Source organism: Ornithorhynchus anatinus, chromosome 14, assembly GCF_004115215.2.
Source record: "Ornithorhynchus anatinus isolate Pmale09 chromosome 14, mOrnAna1.pri.v4, whole genome shotgun sequence".
Classification (NCBI taxonomy): Eukaryota; Metazoa; Chordata; class Mammalia; order Monotremata; family Ornithorhynchidae; genus Ornithorhynchus; species Ornithorhynchus anatinus.
The window spans coordinates 13195923-13221779 of NC_041741.1; the positions used below are offsets into that span (position 1 = coordinate 13195923).

General features: G+C 53.0%; 1 long non-coding RNA gene across 1 annotated transcript; it reads right to left on the minus strand.

The window, feature by feature from the left end:
- Positions 1-9948: 9948 nt before the first annotated feature.
- LOC114816677 lies at positions 9949-13809 on the minus strand. Its single transcript, XR_003764480.1, has 3 exons — positions 13695-13809; positions 12269-12438; positions 9949-10342 (listed from the first exon to the last, which is right to left on the minus strand). It is a non-coding gene; the product is annotated as an uncharacterized LOC114816677 (long non-coding RNA).
- Positions 13810-25857: the final 12048 nt, after the last annotated feature.

Genomic DNA, 25857 nt, shown 5'->3' on the forward strand with positions numbered 1-25857 from the left:
GCTTCCATCGGCTCCGGCAATGCGGTTGCCACTGCCACAGGCTAGCGTGACTAGTTCCTTCCAAAGCAGCCTGCGAGGGCAGCGGCGTATGAGTGGTGGAGGTTGACGACATTTAGTGCCATTACAAATCCAAAATAGATTTTGTGTTTACCTGTCAACTGAAACGGCAAGCCAGGCCCGAGACGCACCCTGCCCTCGTCTCCCTCCCACGGCTTGGCCTTGGAGCTGGCATGGCTGGGCGGGACGGCTGACTGGCTTGGGGAGGGCTCCGTTCCCCTGCTGCCACTGCTCTTCCTGTCCGGCCACGGGGCCAGGATTTCATCTTGGCTGCGAGGCTGGTTCCAGGTTCAAAGAGGGGCACAGCCTGTGGTGGCCCATTTCCTCCGCTCCTGTTGGATGCCAGCAAACAGGGAAATTAGATCTGATTAAAATCCACCACCCCCCCAAAAAAAAACATGTCCCTTCTCCTCCCCGCCGCCCCCGACCTCTTCCGGAATGAGCAGCCTGCATGAAATTTATAAGAGAAGTTTCTATCTCCTGTAGACATTCATTTATTTGTTCAATTGCATTATTGAGTGCTTACTGTGAGCAGGGTACTGTACAGAGAACAATGGAACAATAAACAGAAATTCCCTGCCCAGAGTGAGCTTCAAGTCTGGGGGACGGGGAGGGAGACAGACATTAATATTCACTTCTTACTGAACTCTCACTAGATAAAGCGCTTAGTACGGTGCTCGGCACATAGTAAGTGCTCAATAAATACTATTGAATGAATACCTAGACTGTGAGCCTGTTGTTGGGCAGGGATTGTCTCTATTGGTTGCTGAACTGTACTTTCCAAGCGCTTAGTACAGTGCTCTGTCCACAGTAAGTGCTCAATAAATATGAATCTTATACAAAAATGATATGGCCCCATTAATGATACCGTTACAACCATTACAGAAAGATTTCGGCCTAATTTCAAGGACAGTTATGACTCTAAAATAAAATGGTTCTAGGATAAATACTATGTCCGTGCACGAGAATCAGAAAAGGATTTTCAATGCATCCTATCGATGGAAGGAGGAAGGGCTACGGAGAATCCTCCGTTTCAAATAAGAAGCTTCTAAAGAACAGACTTAAGGCAACCGACGACTCAAGACAACATCGCTAACACAGTGTCAGTACACCAGTTACCCAGACTCTAAAAGCCTCACCCCTGTGTCAGGGTATTCCCAACCCCATTTCTCAGCCAGGCTGGAGGGATCTCAGGTTACCCTTAATGGCTCTAGCTTGTGTTGCTTTTTACATCTCTTCTAGAGAAGCAGCGTGGCTTAGTGGGAAAAGCCCGGGCTCGGGAGTCAGAGGTCGCGGGTTCTAATCCCAGCTCCGCCACTTGTCAGCTCTGTGACTTTGGGCAAGTCACTTCACTTCTCTGTGTTTCAGTTCCCTCTTCTGTAAAATGGGGATTAAGACTGTGAGCCCCACGTGGGACAACCTGATCATCCTGTAACTACCCCAGCGCTTAGAACAGTGCTCAGCACATAGTAAGCGCTTAACAAATTCCAACATTATTATTCTATTGGTGTTTGCCGGGCATCCGCTTTTCTGGCATGAAGATTCTCCTACCCCAATGAAAGAGGGTTGGCGGGGGTGGCCCGAAAACTCGACAAACGGGCTGACCTCAGCTCACAACGGCTTCATCCAACTGAAGCTGCCAGCTTCTCTGGTATTCCTCATCCAGGCAGAGGCCTGGCCCAAAGCTCGCACTGCTTACTACGGATTTGTGTCTAGTCTTGACTTACCGGTAGCCTGCAGGAAAGCAAGAGGTGGGTTGCGGATGCCTGCTTCAGGGTTCCCGTGAAATGAAATCGTGGACAAAGCCATGGTTTTGAGTTCTCAGTAACCTGTATTTAAATGTCCACAACCCACGAGGGCAACCGAGGCGCTCAGCAGAAAGTAATCATGAAATGCTGCAATGGTCTGAGAGGAGGGTATGTAGTCGGTGGAAAGTTTTACGTTTCCAGAACTGTGCCATTCACAGACAATCTAGGCTGGGCTGGGGGTGCAAGGCATGCCAACTGGACTAGCTCCAGCTTGAGCTTTTCCAACTAGAAGCCAGAAACCAGTGCAACATTTCTTGTGAAGACAGGATTCTTAAAAACACACATCCTCACTCATTCCAGAGCTGAATGAGAAAAGCTACCCTATCTGCCTCCTTTCCTTAAGACTTTTCCCAGCTCTCCCAACCCCGACGTCCAAGGGGTTCCAAAAGGGCAAGTATCTGAATGGTGAGGGCCGACCCCAAGCTTCTGCCGCATGGTGAATTCCAAGAGTTTTGGAAATTGGCTTTGGATGCATTGGCAGTGGGGCTATCATTTAACAAAACGCACGGCGAGACGCCAGGTGGAAGGATGCTGTATAATACCCTAGGGTGAGACAGCTCCCGGGGCCGATAAGCAGAGTTCGGCCTGGTCTCCAACGTCAGCCGAGGCCCCTAACTCACTTGGTCAGAAAGCACTGACGAACAGCAACCTGGAACAGAAAAGTCTTGGGTTCAGCAGTCTATACCTCCTCCCCCTTGCAGAAAAAATATGTCTGCAGCATACTGTTTTTACATACCATCAACTCAGAACTCTCAGCTTGAAGCACTTCACTGTTATTTTCTGGGGAGCGCTTTGGTTACCTTCGTGGGATGTGGGCATTTAAATATGGGTTACCAAGAACTCAAAAACCATGGCTTAGTCCACGATTTCCTTTCATAAGAACCCTATAACGTGTCCCCAGAATTTACCAGACAAGAGGGGAACACATATCTTAATAGGCTTCGCTTGGGGGGAACGGAGGGACGAGAATGAGCCGGAGAAGGAAGAAGCAGAACAGGAAGAGGCGGGGCCCACTGGTGGGGTGTAGGGTGGCTTTGGGGGGAAACCCCAGCTGCATGTAGCAAGAGGTAGCTGATGGGACTTCCCAGTGACAAGAACAGTGAGGCAGCCAAGGGCCCGTTTATCTCTTCCCTTTGGCCCCGACTTAGCTGGCGTGGCCAGGACCAGTGGAATAGGGGAAGTCACTAGGGCTGGGAGCCCCTGCATACCTACAAAAATCACGTACTCCAAAAGCCCTGAAAATGAAGACGGTCAAGCGAGGCGGGGAACCTGCCTGACTTCTTTTGTCTATCCCTTAAGTGTCCGCTCCAGGGCCCTGCCCACTGCTGCCACCCAGACTGGCACCGGAAGAGGTGCCGGTGGGATTCAGGCTGCTAGTTGCTAGTATTCTGCCGATGGGAAACGTTTAGGCAAACTAAATCACAAAACTCTTCGTTCAGCTCTTCCCCGGGGTGTCCCGGGAGGCCCTGGGAGCCCGTTCTGGGGTTAAGTGTGTGGGAAAAGGCAGGCAGGGGCCGGTTCCCTTTCTGGTTCTGAACCACGTGACCGTCGGGCTGAGAACCGCTGGGACTCGTTCCCTTCTCCTGCCAGGGGAGGGGCTTCACGCAGCAGGCCTCAGACCGGACGAAGGGTCACGGAAGGACATTATGGCAACGGCCTGGTCGATTCAGGCAACGTTCTTTGTCTCTTTTCAATCAGAGAGGAATCGCACCTTTGTGAAGCTGGGGTGCTCTTTGTGGGGGGGCCCTTCCCTACTTAATCCAGGGGGATTCCACAGGTGGGGTGGCACCCTATTGGAAAAGAAAAAGCAGAGCTGAAAGGGTGAAGGGAATCCATTCCGTGAGCTCCAGGGGCAAGGCCTCCTGAGCACCTCAAACCTCGGGGTTCCCGCCAGCTCCCAAGGCAGAGCTCTCCTGCAAGACCATGAGGCACGACACGAGGGGCGTTGCCGGGATCAGCCTGGCACCCCTGAAATGACCCCCTGGGTGGTTCAAACAAGGCCATGTAAGTCCACTGCTGTGTCCAGGGGAAGGTGAATGTGTGGTCAGAGGATACAACTGCCAGGGCCCGAGAGGGGGAGGTCACGACGGCAGCAATGTCCTGAAGCCTCATTGCTTAGAAGCGATGTTGCAACCCGCCGGCTGTGGCCGAGTGTTGTGACATGTATACAACTGGGGGATAAGTATCTCAGGGTGTTCTTGACAGATGGCGGAGCCCGGCAACGAGCACGGCAGCTAGCTGGGGAAACCCTATCTTACAAGACTTCCTTCCTCTCTGGCTTGGACAGCAGAAGGGGAGAGGGAGTTTGACAGAGTAAGGCTTCCTATGAACTCTCTGAGCAACCACCTGGTCACCATTCCAGGCATCTCTTCCTACCCAGAATATGCATTTCCCTCCCCCCGCGGGCACCGGTGTTAGGGAAGGCAGAGCCGGTGGACCTGGGTCCCAGCTGGGATTCTCCCAAACAGCCAACAGTAGTAATACTAAGAGTCTAAATAAAGGGCCTCCCTCTGCAGCCAGAGCTGCCCCTTTGAAAGGTTTGGGTACCGGAGAGGGAGTCACGAACAGAACTGAGCCCCCCGGGCTCCCAGGGATCAGTAATCTCAGGGCCGTCCCGTCCAAGAGGAGCCTGGCCACATCACTTTCTTCATTTTGTTCCCCTCAACGCCCCAGGGTAGGAAAGGGTACATGGTTTCTCTGCTTTAGAGAGGGGACCTGAGGCCCAGAGAGGGTGATCACTTGAGGTCACCCAGCAGTCACTGGCAGAGTGGGGGATTTCTGTGGCCTCTGCCTGCTCATGGCATTGCTATTGCTCTGGAAAACGGGGGGAAATTTTGCGGGTTGAGGCCCAAAATTATCCTGGTTTCTTATGGACTCTCAGCAAAAGTTGTAGGCCGTCTTATTCCACCCCCCGCTTCTCCCCGCCCCAAACTTAGGTAGTTTTTCCTTGAGCCAACACAGCCTGATCTAATGAGGAACACTGAGCTTATCTGACTGAACGTCTGGCTGGGAAGAAGGTGAGCACATAGGAGGACAAAACAAGAGGAGTGATGTGGAAATCAAAAGTGTTCAACGGTTTCAGGGAATTATTTCGGGAATGTAGGATAGATTTCCCATTTTTACAAAAATTCTTACCTCCAGCTGGATTTTTCTCAAGATCGGCCTGCTTTTCCAGGTGCTGGGTCTTGTGGCCCACGCTGCTTTGCTGAGTGGCCACGACGGTAGCCAGGAAAGACGACTTCCGTGGCCTGGAACGGCAAGCCGGTTGTCTGGGGCCAGCGTGGGAACTCAAGGCAGGAAAAGCCACCTCAAAACTGCTCTACACAATTTTCCCCTTGTTAGTCAGGCCCTCGCTTGGGCATTAATGACGGAGCCCAGCGGAAATGAGAGGAAGGTGAGGAGGCAGCAGCAGCAGCAACAGCAATTCTGACCCTATAGACCTAAAGGAATGTCCCCAAGAGGCTAAGAAGCAGGGAAAGCCCCAAGCTTCCTTCCCCAAGGGTTGTAACGGGAAGGAAGTTGTTTTGGGAAAAGAACAAGGCAGGCTGGCGGGCAGTGGTGGCTGGGAAGGCCCCGGGCTGCTTGCGCTGATTCCCGGCCCAGGCCCTGCCAGGCCCCGCGTGACCGGTGCTCCCAAAGCGTCCCCTGAACGCCATGCAGTCTCCGCCCTCGAGAACGTCGGACGATCCTCAGTCCTGCGGTGGAGAACCTGCATGAAGGAATTGGGGAGTGAGTGAGGGGTCTGCCCAGCGCCATTCCCACGACCTGATCCCTGCCAGTCCTGCTCCTGCCGGGGACCAGGAAGTCATGAGTGAGGAGGCGGGCAGGGGGTACAGCATAATGCCAAGTGCCCGCGTAGGTTCTTTATGGGCAGGATTCAGAGATGGCTGATGTGATCCCAGTCTAGTGCTGATGCTGGGCCATGGCACCCTGACCCTGGTATCCAGCCACTGCGATCCTAACCGCCCACACAAGCCAAATTCTTCTCCAAGCTTCTAGCTGGGCCGGTCCCCTACATGAAACATCAGTAACAACATTACTGGGTCAGACACCTCCACCACTCATGCTACACATTCAGCACGGCGTAGTGAATACAGCACAGGCCTGGGAGTCAGAAGGTCAAAGGTTCTAATCCCGGCTTCGCCAACTTGTCTGCTGGGTGACCCTGGGCAAATCATTTCCCTTCTCAGTGCCTCAGTTACCTCATCTGTAAAATGGAGATTGAGACTGTGAGCCCCACATGGGACAGGGACTGTGTCCAACCCGATTTGCTTGTACCCATACCCAGCACATAATAAGTGCTTAACAAGTATTACTATTATTATAGTCCCAGCAGGGAGCTGGGCCAAGACGCCAGGACTCCTGACTCAGAGCACTGCTCTTTTCACTGGACCAATGGCCAGCCTCCCAGGCAGGAACAGGCTCTAGACTGGGAATTAAATCCAGGTCCCCAACCTCCAGGGCAGGATGTCCATTCGAGGAGAGGGAGAGTTGGAGCCAGAGAAAACCCAGGCTGGGGTAGGGGCTGCTCCTGGGGACTTGGGTCCGGCCCCCGACCCCAAACACCCTCAGGAGAATGAGAAGGGGCTAATCAATGAAAGGTAGGATTAGGAGAGCAGAGAAGAGAAGCAGCATGGCATGGTGGATAGAGCCTGGACCTGAGAGGTTAGAAGGTCCTGGGTTCTAATCCCAGGTCCACCATTTGTCTGCTTAGGCAAGCCACTTCCATTCTCTGCGCCTCGGTTACCTTACCTGCAAAATGGGGATTGAGACTGCGAGCCCCATGGGGGACAGGGACTGTATCCAAACCAATTTGCTTGTACCCATCCCAGAGCTTAGTAAAGGGCCTGGCACAAAGTAAGTGCTTAACGGATACCAATGTTACTATTATTACTGAGAGCCGTCCCAGGCAGGAGAAAAGAGTCTGGGAACCAACAGAAGAGAAGGAATAGAAGAGGCAGAGAGAGGAGGTGGAAAAGGATGGACAGTCTTGGCCCCAAGAACCAAATGGACAGAGGCTACTCCCGCAGGCAGAGGCAGCTGGGGGGCTTGCCACCCTGCATACCGGGCCTCTGCCCCAGTCCTCCCTGGGGGGGCCTTCTGGCAACACTTGCACCAGGCCTTGTCTTTGGCAGCCCTGCCCAGTGCAGGCAGGTGGCAAAGCACACGTGGTGAGAAGCAGTATGGCCTAGTGGATAGAGCATGGGCCTGGGAGTCAGAAGGACCTGGAGTCTAATCCTGGCTCCACCACTAGTCATTCATTCATTCGTATTTACTGAGCACTTACTGTGTGCAGATCACTGTACTGAGCACTTGGAAAGTACAATTCAGGAACAAAGAGAGACAATCCCTGCCCAAACATGCTCACAGTTTAAAAGGGTAGAGGAAAGGTATCAAAAACAAGTAAACCGGCATCAATATAAATCTGCTGAGTGATCTTGGCCAAGACACTTCACTGTGCCTCAGTTACCTCATCTGTAAAATAGGTATTAAGACTTTGCGCCCCATGTGGGATAGGGACTATGGCAACCTCATTCATTTACAATAATAATAATGTTGGTATTTGTTAAGCGCTTACTATGTGCAGAGCACTGTTCTAAGCGCTGGGGTAGACACAAGGGAATCAGGTTGTCCCACGTGGGGCTCACAGTCTTAATCCCCAATTTAATAATAATAATGTTGGTATTTGTTAAGTGCTTACTATGTGCAGAGCACTGTTCTAAGCGCTGCGGTACACACAAGGGAATCAGGTGGTCCCACGTGGGGCTCACAGTCTTAATCCCCATTTTACAGATGAGGTAATTGAGGCACAGAGAAATTAAGTGACTTGCCCAGAGTCACACAGCTGACAAGTGGCGGAGCCGGGATTCGAACCCATGATCTCTGACTCCAAAGCCCGTGCTCTTTCCACTGAGCCACGCTGCTTATCTAATCCAGTGCTTAGAACAGTGCCTGGCACACACAAGCCCTTAACACATACCGACAAAACAACAAAAAAAATTAGTGCCCATCCTCCCTGCAGTGCTTTCAAAATGCAAGGACCGAGCTCGAGCTCGGGTCTGATTCCCTAAGGCTGGAATGACGCCCCAGCAAGCACCTACCAGTAGCACTGGGGCCCTCGTGCCACTGTCGGGTGCTGGCATCTCCACCTCCGACCACGTTGCAGGGCCTAGAGAGCAGAACTCTCGGTTGCCCGATTCAACAGAGGCAGCAACTCATGTAAACACAGCCAGGTGCCAAGAGAAACGGAGGCCACGGCTGGGACTTCCCCTACCAGCACGGGGAGGGAGGGGGCGGAGGTGGAATCTGTGCAGTGAAGCTGTTCCTCGTGCCTCTCTGCAGAGGAGTCAAATGAACATCTCGCCCTCACCCCTGACCAGGCCCCACACCTCCTACCTGCCCCTGTCCCCGCCCCAAATGCCACCCCCTCCTATCCATTTCTGCTCTCTGCCCCTGGCCATCTGGCAGGACCCACTGGTCAGACCGAAGTTGACACACGGTGGTTTAATGCATAGAGCCCGGGGGTTAGAAGGACGTGGGTTCTAATCTGGGCTCCACCACGTGTCTGCTGTGTGACCTCGGGCAAGTCGCTTCCCTTCTCTGTGATATAATGATGTTATTTGTTAAGTGCTTACTCTGTGTCAAGCACTGTTCTAAGCGCTGGAGTAGATATAAGATTATCAGATTGCCCCATGTGGGGCTCACAGTCTTAATCCGTATTTTACACGAGGTAACCGAGCCACAGAGAAGTGAAGTGACTGGAGTCATCCAGCTGAGCAGTGGCAGGGCCGAGATTAGAACCCACGACCTCTGACCCCCAAGTTTGGGCTCTTTCCACTAAGCCACAATGCTCCTCTGTGCCTCAGTTACCTCATTTGTAAAACGGGGGTAAAAGTGTGAGACCCGGGTGGGCCAGGGACCAACCTGACCCGAGGGGTGAGGAGAGGGGGAGACGACAACCCCCCAGGGACGACGGAGGCGCTTACCTCCCAAAGTCCTGGCCCCTACGGGCTCCTGGCCGGGCCTGGAGTGGCGTTTACAGGAGGATTAGGGGGTCCCAATCCCCCCCGGACTCACCCCCTGAACGGAGAGAGGGAAGAGAACCCGGTTCTGCTCTCAACGCCAACCAAACTCCGATTGGAGCCACGTGTGATCGTTCTCTTCCCGGCCCACGGGCTCCTTACCCAAGACCTCCCCCCGCCCCCCCCGCCTGCGTAGGGGGCAGGGAATACAGGCCCAGGTTGAAGAAGAAATACCGACCGGAAATTCACCTTTACTTGGCTGCGACACCGCGATTCTGCAAAAAATAAAACACCAAAAAACAAAACAACAAAAAGATCCAGGCGTGAATGCAGAAAACCCAGGAGGAGATTAATAGGGGGAAAAGCCCAGAAGGAAAGAAAGAGCCCGCTAATGGTTTTAGCTGCAGGGTTGGAGAAAGAGAGAGAGCTCGTTCCTCAATTGCAGAACTGACCCCCGCCCAAGGAGGAGAGAACAATGAAAACTGGAGGGAGGAAAATGGCCTACGGTAAAGAGGAATGCTAAAGGACAATTAGAATGCTAACTGGTCCCTCCGTGAGCTCGTTGTGGGCTAAAATGCGTCTGTTGTTATATTGCACTCTCCCAAGCTCTTACTATTCATTCGGTCGCATTTATTGAGCGCTTACTGTGTGCAGGGCACTGTACTAAGCGCTTGAAAAGTACAATTCAGCAACAAATGGAGACAATTCCTGCCCACAACGGGCTCACGGTCCAGAAGGACAGAGACAGACAGCAAAACAAGTAAATACGCATCAATAGTATCAAAATAAATAAGTAGAATTACAGATATATATACACATCATTAATAAAAATAAATAGGATTATAAATGTGTGCATATACAGTGAGCCCCACGTGGGACAAGCTGATTACCCTCTATCTACCCCAACCCTTAAAACAGGGTTTGATAGGCATATAGTAAGCGCTTAACAAATACCATCATTATTACATATACACAAGGGCTGTGGGGCAGAGAGGGGATAGAGCAAAGGGAGCGAGTCGGGGCGATGGGGAGGGGGAGCAGAGGAAAAGGGAGCCTTAGAACAGTGCATTGCACACAGTAAGTGTTAAATCAATGCGATTGACTGACTGGCATTTATTAAGCAATACCGTGAATGAATGCTAACTAATCCGGTGGTCAACTTGGGCCCCTCGGGGGTCGAATTGGCCCTTCCTCTCCTGTCCAGGAGGGCTCAAAGACGGCCGCCCGTCCAGACGGCAGGAAAGACAAGACTGGAGGGACAATGGCGACCGTAGAAGAAAGAGGAATGAGCAACGGGGCGGGTTACCTGATTCGAGCCTTTCCTCTCCTGCAACCAATCATGTAATCAATCCAACAATATCCCTTGACTACTTACTGTGTACAGGGCACTGCTCTAAGCGCTTGAGAGGGCCCAGTAGAGTAAATCTACGTCTTCCCGGCTCTCCAGGTGTTAATCTAGTGAGGGAGGCAGACATTAAACTGAATTACAGGGAGGAAAAGGAACAAAGCTTTAAAGATCTGTACTCAAGTGCTGGGAGGGGGTGATTCTGTCTACCGACTTTTGAACTGTACTTTCCCGAGTGCTAAGTACGGTGCACATGGTAAACGTCCAATATATGCCAGTCGATCGTATTTATTGAGCATTTACTGTGTGCAGAGCACCATACTAAGCGCTTGGGAGAGTACAATATAACAATAAGCTGACACATTCAGTTTACTGTGTCTGTCTTTAATTCTGTTTGATTACATATGCTTAATATACTAAGTGCATTAAGCGCTTAGTACAGTGCTCTTCACACAGTAAGCACTCAACAAATACGATTGAATGAATGAATTCCCTGCCCACAACAAGCTTAAAGCTTAGAGGTGGGGGGAGACTGACATTAATATAAGTTGGTTACAGGTATGTACAAAAGTGCTTTGGGGTTGGGAGAGGGGATGAATGGCCCTGAGGGATTGGTTAGGGGGTGAAGATGCATGCACGGGTGACCCATACGGGAGGAAATAGGGTGGAGAGAGGGTAATCTGGAAGGCCTTCTGGAGGAGGTGTGATTTTTAGTAGGGCTTTAAAGGTGGGGAAAGTAGTGGTCTGGCTAGATAGCACAGGCTGAAACCTTTGCCTCACATATTTGTTAAAAGTGTAAGAGAATTGAGGACTTCACCTCTGCCTCCCAGATTACTGATGAAAAAGCACCTTCCCCCAAAACAGTTGGGCTGCAACACTGGCTGGCATGTGGGCCACATCTCCCTGGTGGAGAGCACTCAAGTCGCTGCCATCCTGCTTCTCCACCTGAACAAGGATGCCAGTGATACCAGGGGCCCAGAGGAGGACTGGGGGCTGCTTCCCAGCTGGAGCTGGCATCCCTGGGCAGAACGGAGAGAGAGGAAAAACCCGGCCAGACCACAAAGGCTGAGTGGGGCAATTCACCCACCTGGCTGCCAGAGCAAGGCCCAGTTGTCCCAGCCCCACGGGGCAGCTCCCCAGAGCAAATCCCCAGTGGGATTGGGGCAGCTCTCCTAAAGGGCCACAACTCAGACCTTCCCAGCCCCTGCCTTGCCCCCGGCTCAGCACATGACCATCAAGTACAGTGCTTTGCACATAGTAAATGCTTAACACATACCATCATTATTATTATTATGGCAATTCACCTGGGGCACCCAGGGACAAGGGGACTGCTTGCCACTCTCCCTTGCACCGATTCCAGAATTTCGGGAGTGGGCTACATTTGTCATGGCACTGCCAACCCAAACAGTGGGTTCTACCAGAAGCCAGACTGGCATGGGCAGTGGATGGTTTTTCCATGCCAGCCTCCCACAGGCCCCTGCCAGCCTCCCACAGGCCCCCACCCAAGGGAGCAACTTTAATTTCAAGCTCATGGTATCAGTTTTGGTAAGAGGGGGATTTGTGTGCCCACCTCCAGACACACCACATAAATCTGTTGCAGAGGGTAATTGAGCCCTTCACCTGGGGTCTCCTCCCCAGTTTCCTCAGCCAGAACCTTCACCCCATGGTCAGAGGGCAGCAGAAAAAATGGGAAGTAGAAATAGAGAGGAGATGGGCAGGTACAGCTGGACCTTCGGCCTGGGGCCTGGCCTTCAGAAAAGCAGAGGGCAAGCAACCAGTCTGACCTACAGGCCCCACCTTAAGGGAAGATTTCCGCCCCGGGTAAAACCACGATGCTTAAAAAAATTTTCCCTGTGCGAAGGGGACAGAGCCTGCTATGCTACTGTATGTCCCCAAGCACCTAGCACACAGGGGGCATCTAGGACAGTGCTCTAAACTTAATAGGCACCCAATAGAATGCTCCTGTACATAGTGAATGCTAAGTAGGCTCTAAATCGATGCTACTGTGTTACCAGCTCGCTCCCATATGTTCTCACCTGTTTGCCGGATGCTTTCTCTGCTTGCCGGGAGACAATACGGCTCTCCAACTCCATGGACTGGGAGTGGGTTCTTGTAATAGAAGAGGATTCGGGAGTCCTGGGATGGAGTCTCTTGCCGTTTGTTGTGAGAGCAGTCGCCTCACCTCTCTGAACTTCAGTGTTTCCTCCTTAAAAGGTAGAGAGAAGTCATATTTCTCCGGCCTCTGTGATGACGACGATCGAGTTTCAAAGGACTGTTTGCAATCCCTACTTGAAAGCCCCCATCTCCCCTACTCCTTCTCCCTTCCCATGTCACCTTAGCACTTGGATTTGTACTCTTTATTCACTCCATCCTCAGCCCACAGCACTCGTGTATTTTTACTTTAAGGTCTGCCTCCCCCTCTACACTACGAGCTCTTTGTGGGCAGGGAACATGTCTACCAACTCTGTTGTACTGTAATCAAGCAATCAATCATATTTATTGAGTGTGCAGAGCACTGAACTGAATGCTTGGGAAAATACAATGTAACAGAGTTGGTTGACATGGTCTCTGCCCACAGAGAGCTTAGAGTTTCGAGGGAGAGACAGGGATTAATATAAATACATAAAATATGGATATGTACTTAAGTGCTGTGGGGTTGAGGGAGGGGTGATTAAAGGATGCAAATTCAAATGCAAGGGCAACCCAGAAGAGAGAGGGAAAAGAGGAAATAAGGGTTTATTTGGGGAAGGCCTCTTGAAAGAGATGTGCTCTGCACACAGTAAGTGCTCAATAAATACAACTGATTGAATGAGGGGAATACAAGAGCAGAATACACATTCTTTGTTTTCATTCCCATTACAAAAGATGGTGGACAATATTGAGTGAGGCTATTTTATGAGAAGATTTTGTCTCATTAACATGACAGTAGAAACCCAAGGCCCCACAGACCATAATACACCTGTGTTCTAATCACGGCTCACCCATTTGCCCGTTGCGGACCGTAAGCAAGTCACTTAACCTCTCTGCGCCTCAGTTTCCTCATCTGCAAAATGGAGGTTAAATACCTGTTCTCCCTCACCCTGAAACTGTGAGCTCCATGTGCCACAGGGACTGTGTCCAACCTGACCATCTTGCATCTACCCCGGGGCTTAGTTCAGTGCTTGACACATAGCAAGTGTTTAATGAATACCACAACTTGTAGTATTATTAAGAAAAAAGTTTTAAAATCAATCACTAGTATTTAACCACTTACTTTGTGCAGAGCACAATACTAAGCGCTTGGGAGAGTAAAACAGAGTTAGTAGACATGATCCCTGCCCTGGAGGAGTCAGGAAAACAGCAATCAGGAGCCCCACGTGAAGTCTGTACAATTTTGAAAGGTAAAGCAGCACAAAGTTGGAACAAACAGATGGTCCTAGATGGCGTCAATCCACCCCATTTCTAAGCAGTTTCTCCCATTACCTTTCAGACCTGGAATTTCCACTTGAGTTTCCACACTTGTTTGTTTCTTGAGCCACAAAGACGTTTTAAAACTTTGGAGCTTATGCAATCAGAGTATCTTCGCCCTAGATGGGCAGTGCCTACAGGAAGAGGTGATCATGTGTCCAATTTGCTTTGTGGAGGAGTTAGAGCTGTCCCTGATCTCCCTGACCCTCTTGTTTTTCATCTGGTGTCACAGGTTGGATCACGGGATCAATATCATGGCTGACCTCGGTTCAACACTTGGAACGGGCCAAAGTCTGTCCGGCTCTGAGGGTTGGGGCAGACAAAGGAAACTGCCAATTAACCCAAGAGTGGGCCTGGGCTTCTGTGTCAGGGGGACAGGGGGTGACGAGGTATGGGGCCAGGTGGGCGTTCCGGTCACTCAGGGGAAGACTTGACCAGCTCTCCTGTGGACTGGGAGCTGACCTGTTTTGGTGCCGAGTGGTGGGAGAGGCCAGACCAAAAAGTTAACCAATCCCATGCTCCCTATCCCTTTTCTTATGGTATTTGTTAAGCGCTTATTATGTCAGGCAATGTATGCAGCACAGGGGTAGATACAAGCTAATCAGGTTGGACACAGACACGTCCCACATGGGGCTCACATTCTTAATCCCTAGTTTACAGACAAGCTAACTGAGGCCCAGTGAAGTGACTTGCCCACAGTCACCCAGCAGGCAAGGGCAGAGCTGGGATTAGAACCCAGGTCCTTCTGACTCCCAGGCTCATGCGCTTTCCACTAGACCGCTCTGCTTCCCTTCCCTATAGGGCAGGCCCCAACCTACAAATAGTATAGCCTTGACTGCAGCAACCAGGACCTTTCCATCTCTCGTCCCCAAACCTGGCCTGGCGGAGATGAGAACTTTAATCCAGCCAGGCAGAGGCCGGTCAGGGACCAACTGAATCCCGTGGCCTGGCTCACTTGGCCCAAACCGGGGCTCTAAGTGACCTCCCAGGGCTCGTGGCATGATCCCGGTACAATCCCAGCACAGCCTGAGGGCCGAGACCTGCAGGACCTGGGCGAGGCTCATGGTGGAGGCAGGGAGAGGGTGAAAAGTCCCATTCCCCGCCCTCGAGGAGCTCTCAGCTTAATGAGGGAGCAGGGCAGGTCTGACGCCGGTAGCATTACCTGAGAAATCCCGATGTGAGTGCTCCAGGGAAGGTGGGAAGAGTTGGGGAGCTGGATATCCTTTGCTTCCCATCTGCTGCTCCGAGTTAGTCCTGGATCCATCAGGCTGGCCTGGGCCAGTGAGGAAAGACTAGCCAAGGGATGGAAGGGAGAGAGGGAGGGATTGGGGCGACAATCAGGAAGCCCAGCCGCCAGGCCAAGGAATCCTTCCTTGTGGGGTGAGGTGGCCAAAGGGATGGCAGGACCGGGAAGGTAGGGGCTCGGGGTAAAGCTTGGGTAAGGGCAGAGACGGATTAACCGGTGGCAGCGGGGCCCTGCACCAGCCCCACCTCTCTCGGTGGCTCCGCTGTGGCCCTCCGACCAGGCTGAGCACCCCAAAGGCCTTGGGCTTTCGCCCCAAGGCCAGGGCATCCTACCACAAGGGTGCCGCAAGATCTTGTGGCTCAGGCTTGCGACCAGGAAGGAGGGAGGCAGTCTAAAGCAAAGGATCCTCCGCTTCTCAGCCCCTTCCCCTTCCTGTGCACCCAACTCTCCAGCCCGGCCCAGGGGCCCCCGATGCCCTCCGTCTGGCTTCGGCCTGCACAGAGGATCCCGTGGTTTCCTGTGGCCTGGTCCAGCGCCCTCTCTGCCAGGGATTCCGCACGGTTCCAGTCTAGGTACCGTCTGGCCTGGAGGCCACCGGACAGCCTCTTGGGGCCCGGCCCACCGCGCCAGCCTCAGGGCCCAATCCCAGACGCGCAGGCGGACCCGGGGCGGAGCCGGGAGGGTGGACAGAAGCCGCTGGCCGCCCGCCCGGCCGGGACAGCCCCCGCGGTTCCCCTTTCCCTGGCCTGCCGCGTGGCTTGGCCGCCCGCCGCGGCCGCGGATTGGGGGCCGCCAGCCCAGGTTCTCCCTTCGGCTAGGACCCGGAGACTGCCGGGCTGGGCCTTCAGCCGGCGGGCGCCGGGGGTCCGGGGAAGGGTAATTCCTCATTCCTCTGGCCCTGGGCACAGGGGTCAAGCAGGAAGACAGCAAAGGCCCAGTCTTCCAGGCAGCTGCGCCTTGAGGGGGAAGAGATGAGTCTTCTGCCAGGGGCTTTTCCCCACCCCGGGGGGGGCCGGGGCGGAGTCGAGGCGGGGCAGAAATCTGGCCAGAAGCCTGCTGTCTGGATCGGGCTGGGGCCCGGGCCATCCAGCTGCCCCCTAGGTGAAGAGGAGGAGGAGCAGGAGCCAGACTGGACGTCACACGGAAAGCCCCTTCCCTCCCTGCCCCTCCATCCGCGTCAGCTCTGCTCTCCGAGGGTGAGTCATTCCATGCCAGGACTGGTCCAGAGCCCCAACGGCAGGGCCGAAGGCTGGGCCAGGGGCACAGCCCAACTCCAGCACCCTAGAACAACCAGGATCTCAAGGCCATAGAGACTGGGGCCCTGAGGGACCAAGATGTTCACACCTCATCAGTTTTGGGGCAAGCAAGGTGGGTAGGTCTTGGTTCCGAAAGGAGGAAAACCTTGAGAGTGGTGACCGGACACCAGTCCTGGCCCGTCCACCAGGCCAGCATGATTCACCTGTGCCGGGCAACAGAGACCCTCCCCAGGACGGGCAGGAGGATGGGCAGCTAGCAAGGAGGGCGGGAGGGGCCTGGTGGGAAATGGATCAAACCCTTCCCCATTGCTGTTTTCTCTGATGCTGACCCGAACGGAGGGCCTGGCCGTGCGTAAGCAGTGGCCAAACAGGAAACACTCCACTTGGCCGGGGTGGGGGTGGAGTTTCCCCAAGGCCTGAAACATGTCCTGCTGCCCATGGCGCATTGCCCAGTCCTGACCAGAGAAGCAGGGATCCAGCATTTCTTCTCTGGAACAGCTTCCGAGATTTCTTTCTACGTAGCCCTACTAGGGGCTCAGGCCTAGCGGCAGGACCAGAAGACACCTCGGGAGGATTTTCGGGAGCAGAAAGGAAATGTCCTCAGGAGCAAGGAACAAATGGAAGAAGGTGAAAGGGGTGGGCCGCCTGGGCCCCGCCCACTCTGCCCCTGCCTCGGTCCTGGACCCTGAAGATTAAGCCCAGAGCCCCTGAACCCCCAAGAGTGGGTCCCAGACACCAAAACTCTTGATGCACAAAGCAGGCTTCTCGGGGCTTGCTGTCCACGGTTCAGTCCCCTCCAAAACTCCAACTGATGAACTCCCCAAACTCGGTCCCAACAACGCCTCAGGAGTGACATACCACAGCCACTGATATCGAGCCACCTGCCCTCCAACCCTCTATAATACCACACCCGCAGTTTGCCTTAGTGAGCACTTAACTTAGCACAATGCTCTGCACATAGTAAGTGCTCAATATTCATTCATTAATTCATTCATTCAAGAGTATTTATTGAGTGCTTGCTATGTGCAGAGCACTGTACTAAGCGCTTGGAATGTACAATTTAGCAAGAGAGACAATCCCTGCCCAATGATGGGCTCACAGTCTAAATGGGTGAGACAGACAGCAAACCAAAACAGGTCAAAACAAAAAACAAGACAACATCATCAAGATAAATAGAATCAAGGGAATGTATACCTCATTAACAAAATAGATAGGGTAATAAATAATATATACAAATGAGCACAGAGCTGAGGGGAGCATTTATTGAATGAATTTTTATTCATTCAATAAATACTATTGAATGAATAAATATGGTTGACTGACTGACTCGGCTTCCCTGGGGGCCAGCCCCCTTGGAGCAAAGGTCCACCTTGTGTTCTTTCTCTCCCCACTATCCCTCTCAGGACTGCAGCGCCAAGTCCAGAGCCATGAGCCTCCCGGAAAAAAAAATGTCTTTTCAACGTCACAACTCAGTCCGGGTTCTTTGGTCAGCCACCGGTACAGATGACAACTAATCCAAACTCACTGGTTTCACCGAGTACAGGTTAAGGCCCAACTCAGAGCTAGGCCAGCTCTGCTCATCTGAGCTCTAGAGGGATTTGTGTTCCCTGAAGCTTCCTGGAGTCGCGTTCTCGTCACCGTGTAGGGGCTCAGACATCAGCAGCACCTTGTACAGTGCCCTGCACCAAAGTCACTGCACGGTTCCTTGCCGTGGTGGCAAGCAGGGTCAGACTGAAATGAGGGGACCCTCCCTCTGCAGGGGAAGTCTCTTTGGCTTTCACGTGATTTTAACCCAGAAATTTAGACTGCTTTCGGTGACTCTAGCCCAGAAATTTAGACCGCTCACACCGATGCCATTAGCAGGTCTGATCCTCCGCCCTCAACCCAGAACTCTGTCTCAGACAGCAGGCCCTTCTTAGACGCCCCCATCCCCGTGTTCAGGGTCGAGCCATCCACCTCCTTCCCCCACTGGCACATTAATACCTGCTCCTCCTGCCACAACCTGTATGGCTTAGTGGATAGATCCCGGGCTTGGAAATCAGACAGACCTCGTTTCTAATACCGGCTCTGCCACTTCTCTGCTGTGTGACCTTGGGCAAGTCACTTCTCTGGGCCTCAGGTATCCCATCTGTAAAATGGAAATTAAGACTGTGAGCCCCATGTGGGACATGGGCTGTGTGTACCCTGATTAGCTCGTATCTATTCCAGCATTTAGTAAAGTGCCTGGTGCATAGTAAGGGCTTAACAAATACCATTCATAATCATAATGATAATAATAATAACAATCTATTGCAATGACTCTGCCCACCTGCTTCCTGGCAGATACAGTCCATGTGCTCACCTCCTACTGTGTGAAGAAGGGCCTCCCTTTCTTTATCCCCTTCAAGCTTCAGTGGGTTCCCCCAGCCGGGTCCCAGCGCTTCACAATTTGGTAGACTTTTTTCATATCCTCTCTCAGCCCATATCTATGCAAGTGGAAAAGTCCCAGCCTCTTTTGGAATCCTGACTCCACCATTGGCTGGCTGGGTGACCTTGGACAAGTCACTTAACTTCTCTGGGCCTCAGTTCCCTCACCTGTAAAACGGGGATTAAGACTATGGGCCCCACGTGGAACAGAGACGGTGTCCACCCTGATTAGCTCGTATCCACCCCAGCGTTTAGTGCAATGCCTGACACATAGCAAGCGCATAACAAATAGCATTAAAAAAAAAGGCAGAAGGGACAGAGGGCCACACACCATGTTTTCACCATGTTCGTTTTGGGCCAGATCCCTCTCCCTCCCCTTGGAGAAGAGAGCCTTGGTCTGCTCGGTTCCACGACACTGGATCGGGGTCTTGGATGGGGCCCTGGGAGCGGGTGCTTGGATCAGGGCCCGGGAATGGCCACCGGAGCAGCTGAGGCAGCAGCACAAAGCCTTCGATTCTTGTTCATTTCGGGCCTTTTCCCGGTCGGCGGTGCCCGCCAGTCCTGGGTTGACTTTGCTCTTTGTCTTTCTCCACTCCCCGCCAGCCTCTTCGGAGGCAAACGAGGGCACAGCCAGGCTCCAGAGCTTTAGCCGTGAATTGCTGCCACAGGATCCCCTCCTGGGGCCTGGGGGCGGGAGGCCATTTTCCTGCGGGTCTGGGCCGCTTTCTCACCCAGTCATCTGACGCCTCAGCGGTCGCCTCTCCCAGAAGGAAGTGTCAGCTGCGCACCCTTGTGAGAAATGGGGCAGAAAGGAAAAAAAAAATATCTGTCATCCTGACTCAGTGCCCCCTGACTTCTTCCCCTCAATCCTTCCCGCCCCGGCTGGGGTTTACGGGAGCCTGAGCTCCTCTCCAACGACGACCGATCCCGGGTGGGGCAGGACCGGGCCGGGGCCGGGAAGGGGAGCTGCCTCGCCTGTCTCTCTGAAAAGAAGCCCGGTGGCCGTAGATTGTAAACCCGTCAAAGGGCAGGGACTGTCTCTGTTACCGATTTGTACATTCCAAGCGCTTAGTACAGTGCTCTGCACGTAGTAAGCGCTCAATAGATACTATTGAATGAATGAATGAGAAGGCCAGGGGCATCTAGAGAAAGAGCATGGCTCAGCGGAAAGAGCCCGGGCTTGGGAGTCAGAGGTCATGGGTTCTAATCCCGGATCTGCCACTTGCCAGCTGTGTGACTTTGGGCAAGTCACTTCAATTCTCTGGGCCTCAGTTACCTCATCTGTAAAATGGGGATTAAGACTGGGAGCCCCACGTGGGACCACACGATCACCTTGTAACCGCCCCAGCGCTTAGAAGAGTGCCTTGCACGTAGTAAGCGCTTAACAAATACCAACATTATTATCTATGAGAAGGCTGGGGGCAACTATGAGGGGAAGCCCAGGGGCAACTATGAGAAGCCCGGGGCCAGGGACATCCATGAGGAAAAACTCTAGGGCGGGGGGCATCCCTGAGGAGAAGTCCAGCATCCGGGGACAGCCCTGAGGAGAAGCCCAAGGGCAAGGGGCATCCCTAAGGAGAAGCCCGAGGGCCAGGGGGCAGCCATGAGAAGCCCAGCGGCCAGGGGCAGCCATGAGGAGAAGGCCGGGGGCATCCATGAGGAGAAGCCCCAGGGCAAGGGGCATCCCTGAGGAGAAGCCTGAGGACTGGGGGGCGTCCATGAGGAGAAGGCCAGAGGAAACTATGAGGAGAAGGCCGGGGGCATCTATGAGGAGAAGGCCGGTGGCTGAGGGCATCTATGAGGAGAAGGCCGGGGGGCATCCATGAGGAGGCCAGAGGAAACTAGGAGGAGAAGGCCCGTGGCTGAGGGCGTCTATGAGGAGAAGCCCCGCAGCCGGGGGCATCCATGAAGAGAAGGCCTGAGGAAACTATGAGGAGAAGGCCGGGGGGCATCTACGAGGAGAAGGCCGGTGGCTGAGGGTGTCTGTGAGGAGAAGGCCGGGGGCCGGGGATATCCCTGACAAGAAGCCTGAGGGCCGTGGGACATCCCTGAGGAGAAGCCCGGCGGCCAGGGGAGTTCCTGAAAAGCAGCCCCACAGCCAGGGGCAACCATGAGGAGAGGCCCAGCGGCCGGGGGCATCCATGAGGAAAAGCCCAGCGGCCAGGGGCAGCCATGTGGAGAAGGCCGGGGGCATCCATGAGAAGTCCAAGGGCAGAGGGGGGCCGGGGCATCCATGAGGAGAAGTCCAAGGGCAGAGGGGGCATCCCTGAGGAGAAGCCCGGCGGCGGGGGAATTCCTAAAGAGAAGCCCCACAGCCTGGGGCAACCAGGAGGAGAAGGCCAGCGGCCAGAGGCAACCATGAGGAGAAGCCCAGCAGCCAGGGGCATCCAGGAGGAGAAGTCCAAAGGCAGAGGGCATCCCTGAGGAGAAACCCGAGGGCCGGGGGGGGGGGGGTCACCCCTAAAGGGAAGCCCTTCCTTCGGGCCATGAGGCCCGAGGGCAACCAAAGGCCTTCACAGACGCCCTCGACCCACGTGACTCCCTGGTGGTTCTCCCCCCCCCCCCTCCGGCCCCACTTGTCCGCGTCCCAAGCACGTGACTGGGGCTCCAGGAGAAGCGGGCCGCGGGGCCTCCCGGGCCGTCCGTCCCCCCCCGCGCTGCCCGAGGGAAATGGTTTCTCCCGGCCGGCAAGGAGGAGACCTCGCGCCCCGCCCCTCCCCCAACGTCCCTCCGGCACGCGCCCAACCGCGGCCTCTGATTGGCTCCCGGCCAGCACAGCCACGGCCCACGTGACCCTTCGGCTGGTAGCCCCCCCCCCCATCCAAATAATAATCATCATGTTGGTATTTGTTAAGCGCTTACTACGCGCAGAGCACTGTTCTAAGCGCTGGGGGAGACACAGGGGAATCAGGTGGTCCCCCGTGGGGCTCACAGTCTTCATCCCCATTTTACAGATGAGGGAACCGAGGCACAGAGAAGGGAAGTGACTTGCCCAAGGTCACACAGCAGACAAGTGGCAGAGCGGGGATTCGAACTCATGTCATGTTGGTATTTGTTAAGCGCTTACTATTTGCCGAGCGCTGTTCTAAGCGCTGGGGGAGATACAGGGTCATCAGGTTGTCCCACGTGAGGCTCACAGTTAATCCCCATTTTACGGATGAGGGAATTGAGGCCTGGAGAATAATAATGTTGGTATTTGTTTAGCGCTTACTACGTGCCATGCACTGTTCTAAGCGCTGGGGTAGATACAGGGTCATCAGGTTGTCCCACGTGAGGCTCACAGTTAATCCCCATTTGACAGATGAGGGAACTGAGGCCCGGAGAAGTGAAGTGACTTGCCCACAGGCACACGGCTGAGTGTGTGACTCAGTGGCACTGGCAGGATTCGAATTTGTGACCTCTGACTCCCAAGCCCATGCTCTTTCCACTGAGCCATGCTGCTTCTCTTAGAAGAGCCACTTTAAAATAATTATAACAATGTAACAACAATAATAATAATGATAATGTTGGTATTTGTTAAGCACTTACTATGTGCCAAAGACTCTTCTAAGCGCTGGGGTAGATACAGGGTCATCAGGTTGTCCCCACATGAGGCTCACATTTTTTTGTTTTAATCCCCATTTTTCAGATGAGGTAACAGAGGCACAGAAAAGTGAAGTGGCTTGACCAAGGTCACACGGCTGACAAGTGGCAGATCCAGGATTAGAACCCATGCCCTCTGACTCTCAAGCATGTGCTCTTTTCACTGAGCCCCAATGCTTCTCATAAAGCTAACTGAGGGAGGCTGCAAATCCTGGCCTTCAGTTTGCTAATCCGTAAAATGGGCAAACCACCTAGCACGAGCTCCAACTCCTGAGAAACTCTGGTGAGTGTCTGGCCCTGGAGGGCAGGGGGAATCAATTATCAATCAATCAGTCATTGGTGTGTGTTTTTTATCTTATTTGTGATGCAGTTACTATTTGTCAGGCACTGTACTAAGCCCTGGAGTAGATACAAGTTTAGACACAGTCCATGTCCCACCTGGGGCTCACAGCCTTTAGTTACCATTTTACAGATGAAGGAACTGAGGTACGGAAAAGTTAAGTGATGTGCCCAAGGTTACACAGCAGGCATGTGGTAAAGTCAGAATTAGAACCCAGGTCATTCTGACTCCCAGGCCTGGGCTCTATCCATTAAGCTACGCTACGAAGCGTCTATTGAACACTTATTGTGTGCAGAGCACAATACTAAGTAATAGACGGTACACTTGGGAGAGTACAGTACAATAGAGTTGGTAGACATGATCCCTGCAGACAAAGAGATTGCAGTCTAGAGGGGGAGACAGAATTTAAATAAATTGCAGATGGGGGAAATGGCGGGGTAAAAGACTATGTTCAGAAGTGCTGTGGGGCTGGTGTGAGTTGACTATAAGGTGCTTGGGAATCATAGAAGGGAGGGAATGAGGACTTGGTGGGGGAAGAAAGGTCTAGGGAGGATGACTGGAAAATTTGCCCCAGGAAAGAAGAGTCAGGGCAGTGTTGCTTCACTCCCCTTTAGGGCCAAGCTGAAGCGGGAGGAGGAGGAGGCAGAGAGGAAGAAGCTGGAGGGTGAGCCGCCTCCCTGAAATGCCTGCAACTCCTGGCTGGCTGGAGGGATTGGTTTAAGGGGTTTACTGACTGCTGCTCCCTTTTCTTTTTCAGACGAGGAAGGGTATTTGTTAAGCGCTTACCAGGTGCCAGTCACTGTACTAAGCGCCCTGGTAGCTCATCAAGCTAGCTCACAAGCTAGCTAGCTGGTAGCTCACAAGCTCATCAGGTCTCGCATGGGGCTCACAGTCTTAATCCCCATTTTAGAGATGAGGTACTTGAGCTCAGCACAGAGAAGCAAAGTGACTTGACCAAGGTCACACAGCAGAAAAGTGGGAGAGCTGGGATTAGAACCCAGGTCCTTCTGACTCCCAGGCCCGGACTCTAGCCATTAGGTTGCCGCTTCTCCCTGCCCAGAAATGGTCCCAGCACAACTCTTGGATTAAGACCTAATACCTGGGACTGGATGTGTTGGAGGGGGAATTGTAGCCAAGGAAGAGCAGAAAGTGGGTGAAGGAGAGGGGACAGGAATGAGACAGCAAGAAAGGGAGGAGAGGCAGGCCAGAAGCAGAGAAAAACCTTCATCTGCCTCTGTAACTAGTCAATCGATCAATCCATCAATCGGTGGCATTTATTGAGCACCCACTGTGGACAGAACATTGTACTGAACTCTTGGGAGGAATAATGGAATCACTGCAGCCCTCCTGGCGTCTTTTCTGTTCTTAGTTTCTACACCGTGCTCAGGGGACCCCACCCCCTGAGTAAAACCTTCCCATCAATGACACTCACGTATAGCATGTGAACGTGTACGGCTTGTGCGTGCACAGCTGGGGAGAACACACAGCTCGTGACTCACCCTGGTCCTCACGGCCTCAGTGGGAGGGCAGTGTTGGCAGGGCAGGGAGAGACATCCAAGGAAAATGTCATCCACTGCGCATTTCACAGCAACCTCAGGGCACCTCCCTGCTCCTGACAACCACCTCTCCCTCCCCCTTCCTACCATTGAGGATCCAGCTTCTGCTCAGTGCAGAGTACTGTACTAAGCGCTTGGGGATTACAATATAACCATATCCCCCTCACCAGCAGACCTCGAGTAATAATAATAATAATTGCGGTATTTGTCAAGTGCTTACTATGTGACAGGCACTCTCCTAAGAACTGGGGAAGATAGATACAAGCTAATCAGGTCAGATGTACTCTCTGTCCCACACGGGGCTCATAATCTAAGTAGGAGGGAGAACAGGCATTGAATCCTCATTTTGCTGCTGAGGTAAATGAGGCCTGAAGTCCCACAACAGGCCCGTGGCTGAGCCGGGACTAGAACCCAGGTCTTGACTCCCAGGCCTGTGTCCCTTCCATTAAGCCACACTGCTCCTCCAACTTTGGGCCACCAGGGAGAGAGCCAGATTGTTCCACTTTTCCAGAGGTGGAGATGCTCCCAAGAGGATGCACCCTGGAGCCTGCCAGATCTTCTACGGGAGAAACGGGACGAACCCTTATGGATAGAATTAGACGGGTGGAAATGGTGAGAAGCAGCAAGGCCTAGTGGATAGAGCACGGGTCTGCGACTCATAAGGACCTGGGTTCTAATCCCAGCTCCGCCACTTGTCTGCTTTGTGACTTTGGGCAAGTCACTTCACAGCGTGGCTCAGTGGAAAGAGCATGGGCTTTGGAGTCAGGGCTCATGAGTTCGAATCCAAGCTCTGCCACTTGTCGGCTGTGTGACTGTGGGCAAGTCACTTAACTTCTCTGTGCCTCAGTTCCCTCATCTGTAAAAATGGGGATGAAGACTGTGAGCCCCACGTGGGACAACCTGATTCCCCTATGTCTACCCCAGCGCTTAGAACAGTGCTCAGCACATAGTAAGCGCTTAACAAATACCAACATTATTATTATTATTATTCTCTGTGCCTCAGTTCCTTCATCTGTAAAATGAGGATTAAGACTGTATGCCCCATGTGGGATTGTGTCCAATCTGATTAGTTTGTATCTACCCCATTGCTTAGAACAATGCCTGGCACATAGTAAGCGTTTAACAAATACCATTGGCAAAAAACAAAGGCTCTCCATGTGTTGAGCAACCCTAAAGGATAGCGGCGACCATGCGAATCTGAGAGATGCAGCCTGTGTTCTTCACTGTGCCCAGGCAGCCTGGACAGCACTGGCATGTGACTCTTCTGGTGTTTTGAGGCGTCTCCTCAGAAATGAAGTGTTTCAATGTTCTGACATTCTTGCCCTAGACATGCTGAATACTAATATTCCAGTGCCTTCTGCAAATCCTGCTGACTCTTCCTCTTTAAAATTTCCTGGATCCACCCCTCCCTCTGACTCTTTTAACCTCCACCCTAGTAAAAATTCTTATCTCCTGCAGCTGGACTATGGTGATAGTTTCCTCCTCAATATCTTGCCTCCAGCCCATCCTACATTCAGCTGCTCACAGCACATCTCTTGCCCCAGCCTGCAAGCTCACTGTGGGCAGGGAATGTGTCTGCCGACTCTTTAATAATATACTCACCCAAGCACTTAATACAGTGCTCTGCACACAGTATTCACTCAAAAAATACGATTGATTAAAAATCTCCAATCCTTCCATGGTGCTTTTCAAATAAAATACTGATCGATGATATTTTTCTGAGGTCTGGGCAGAACACCATACTTATCACTTGGAAGACCACAATAGAATAAGTAGGGGTAATCCCTGCCCT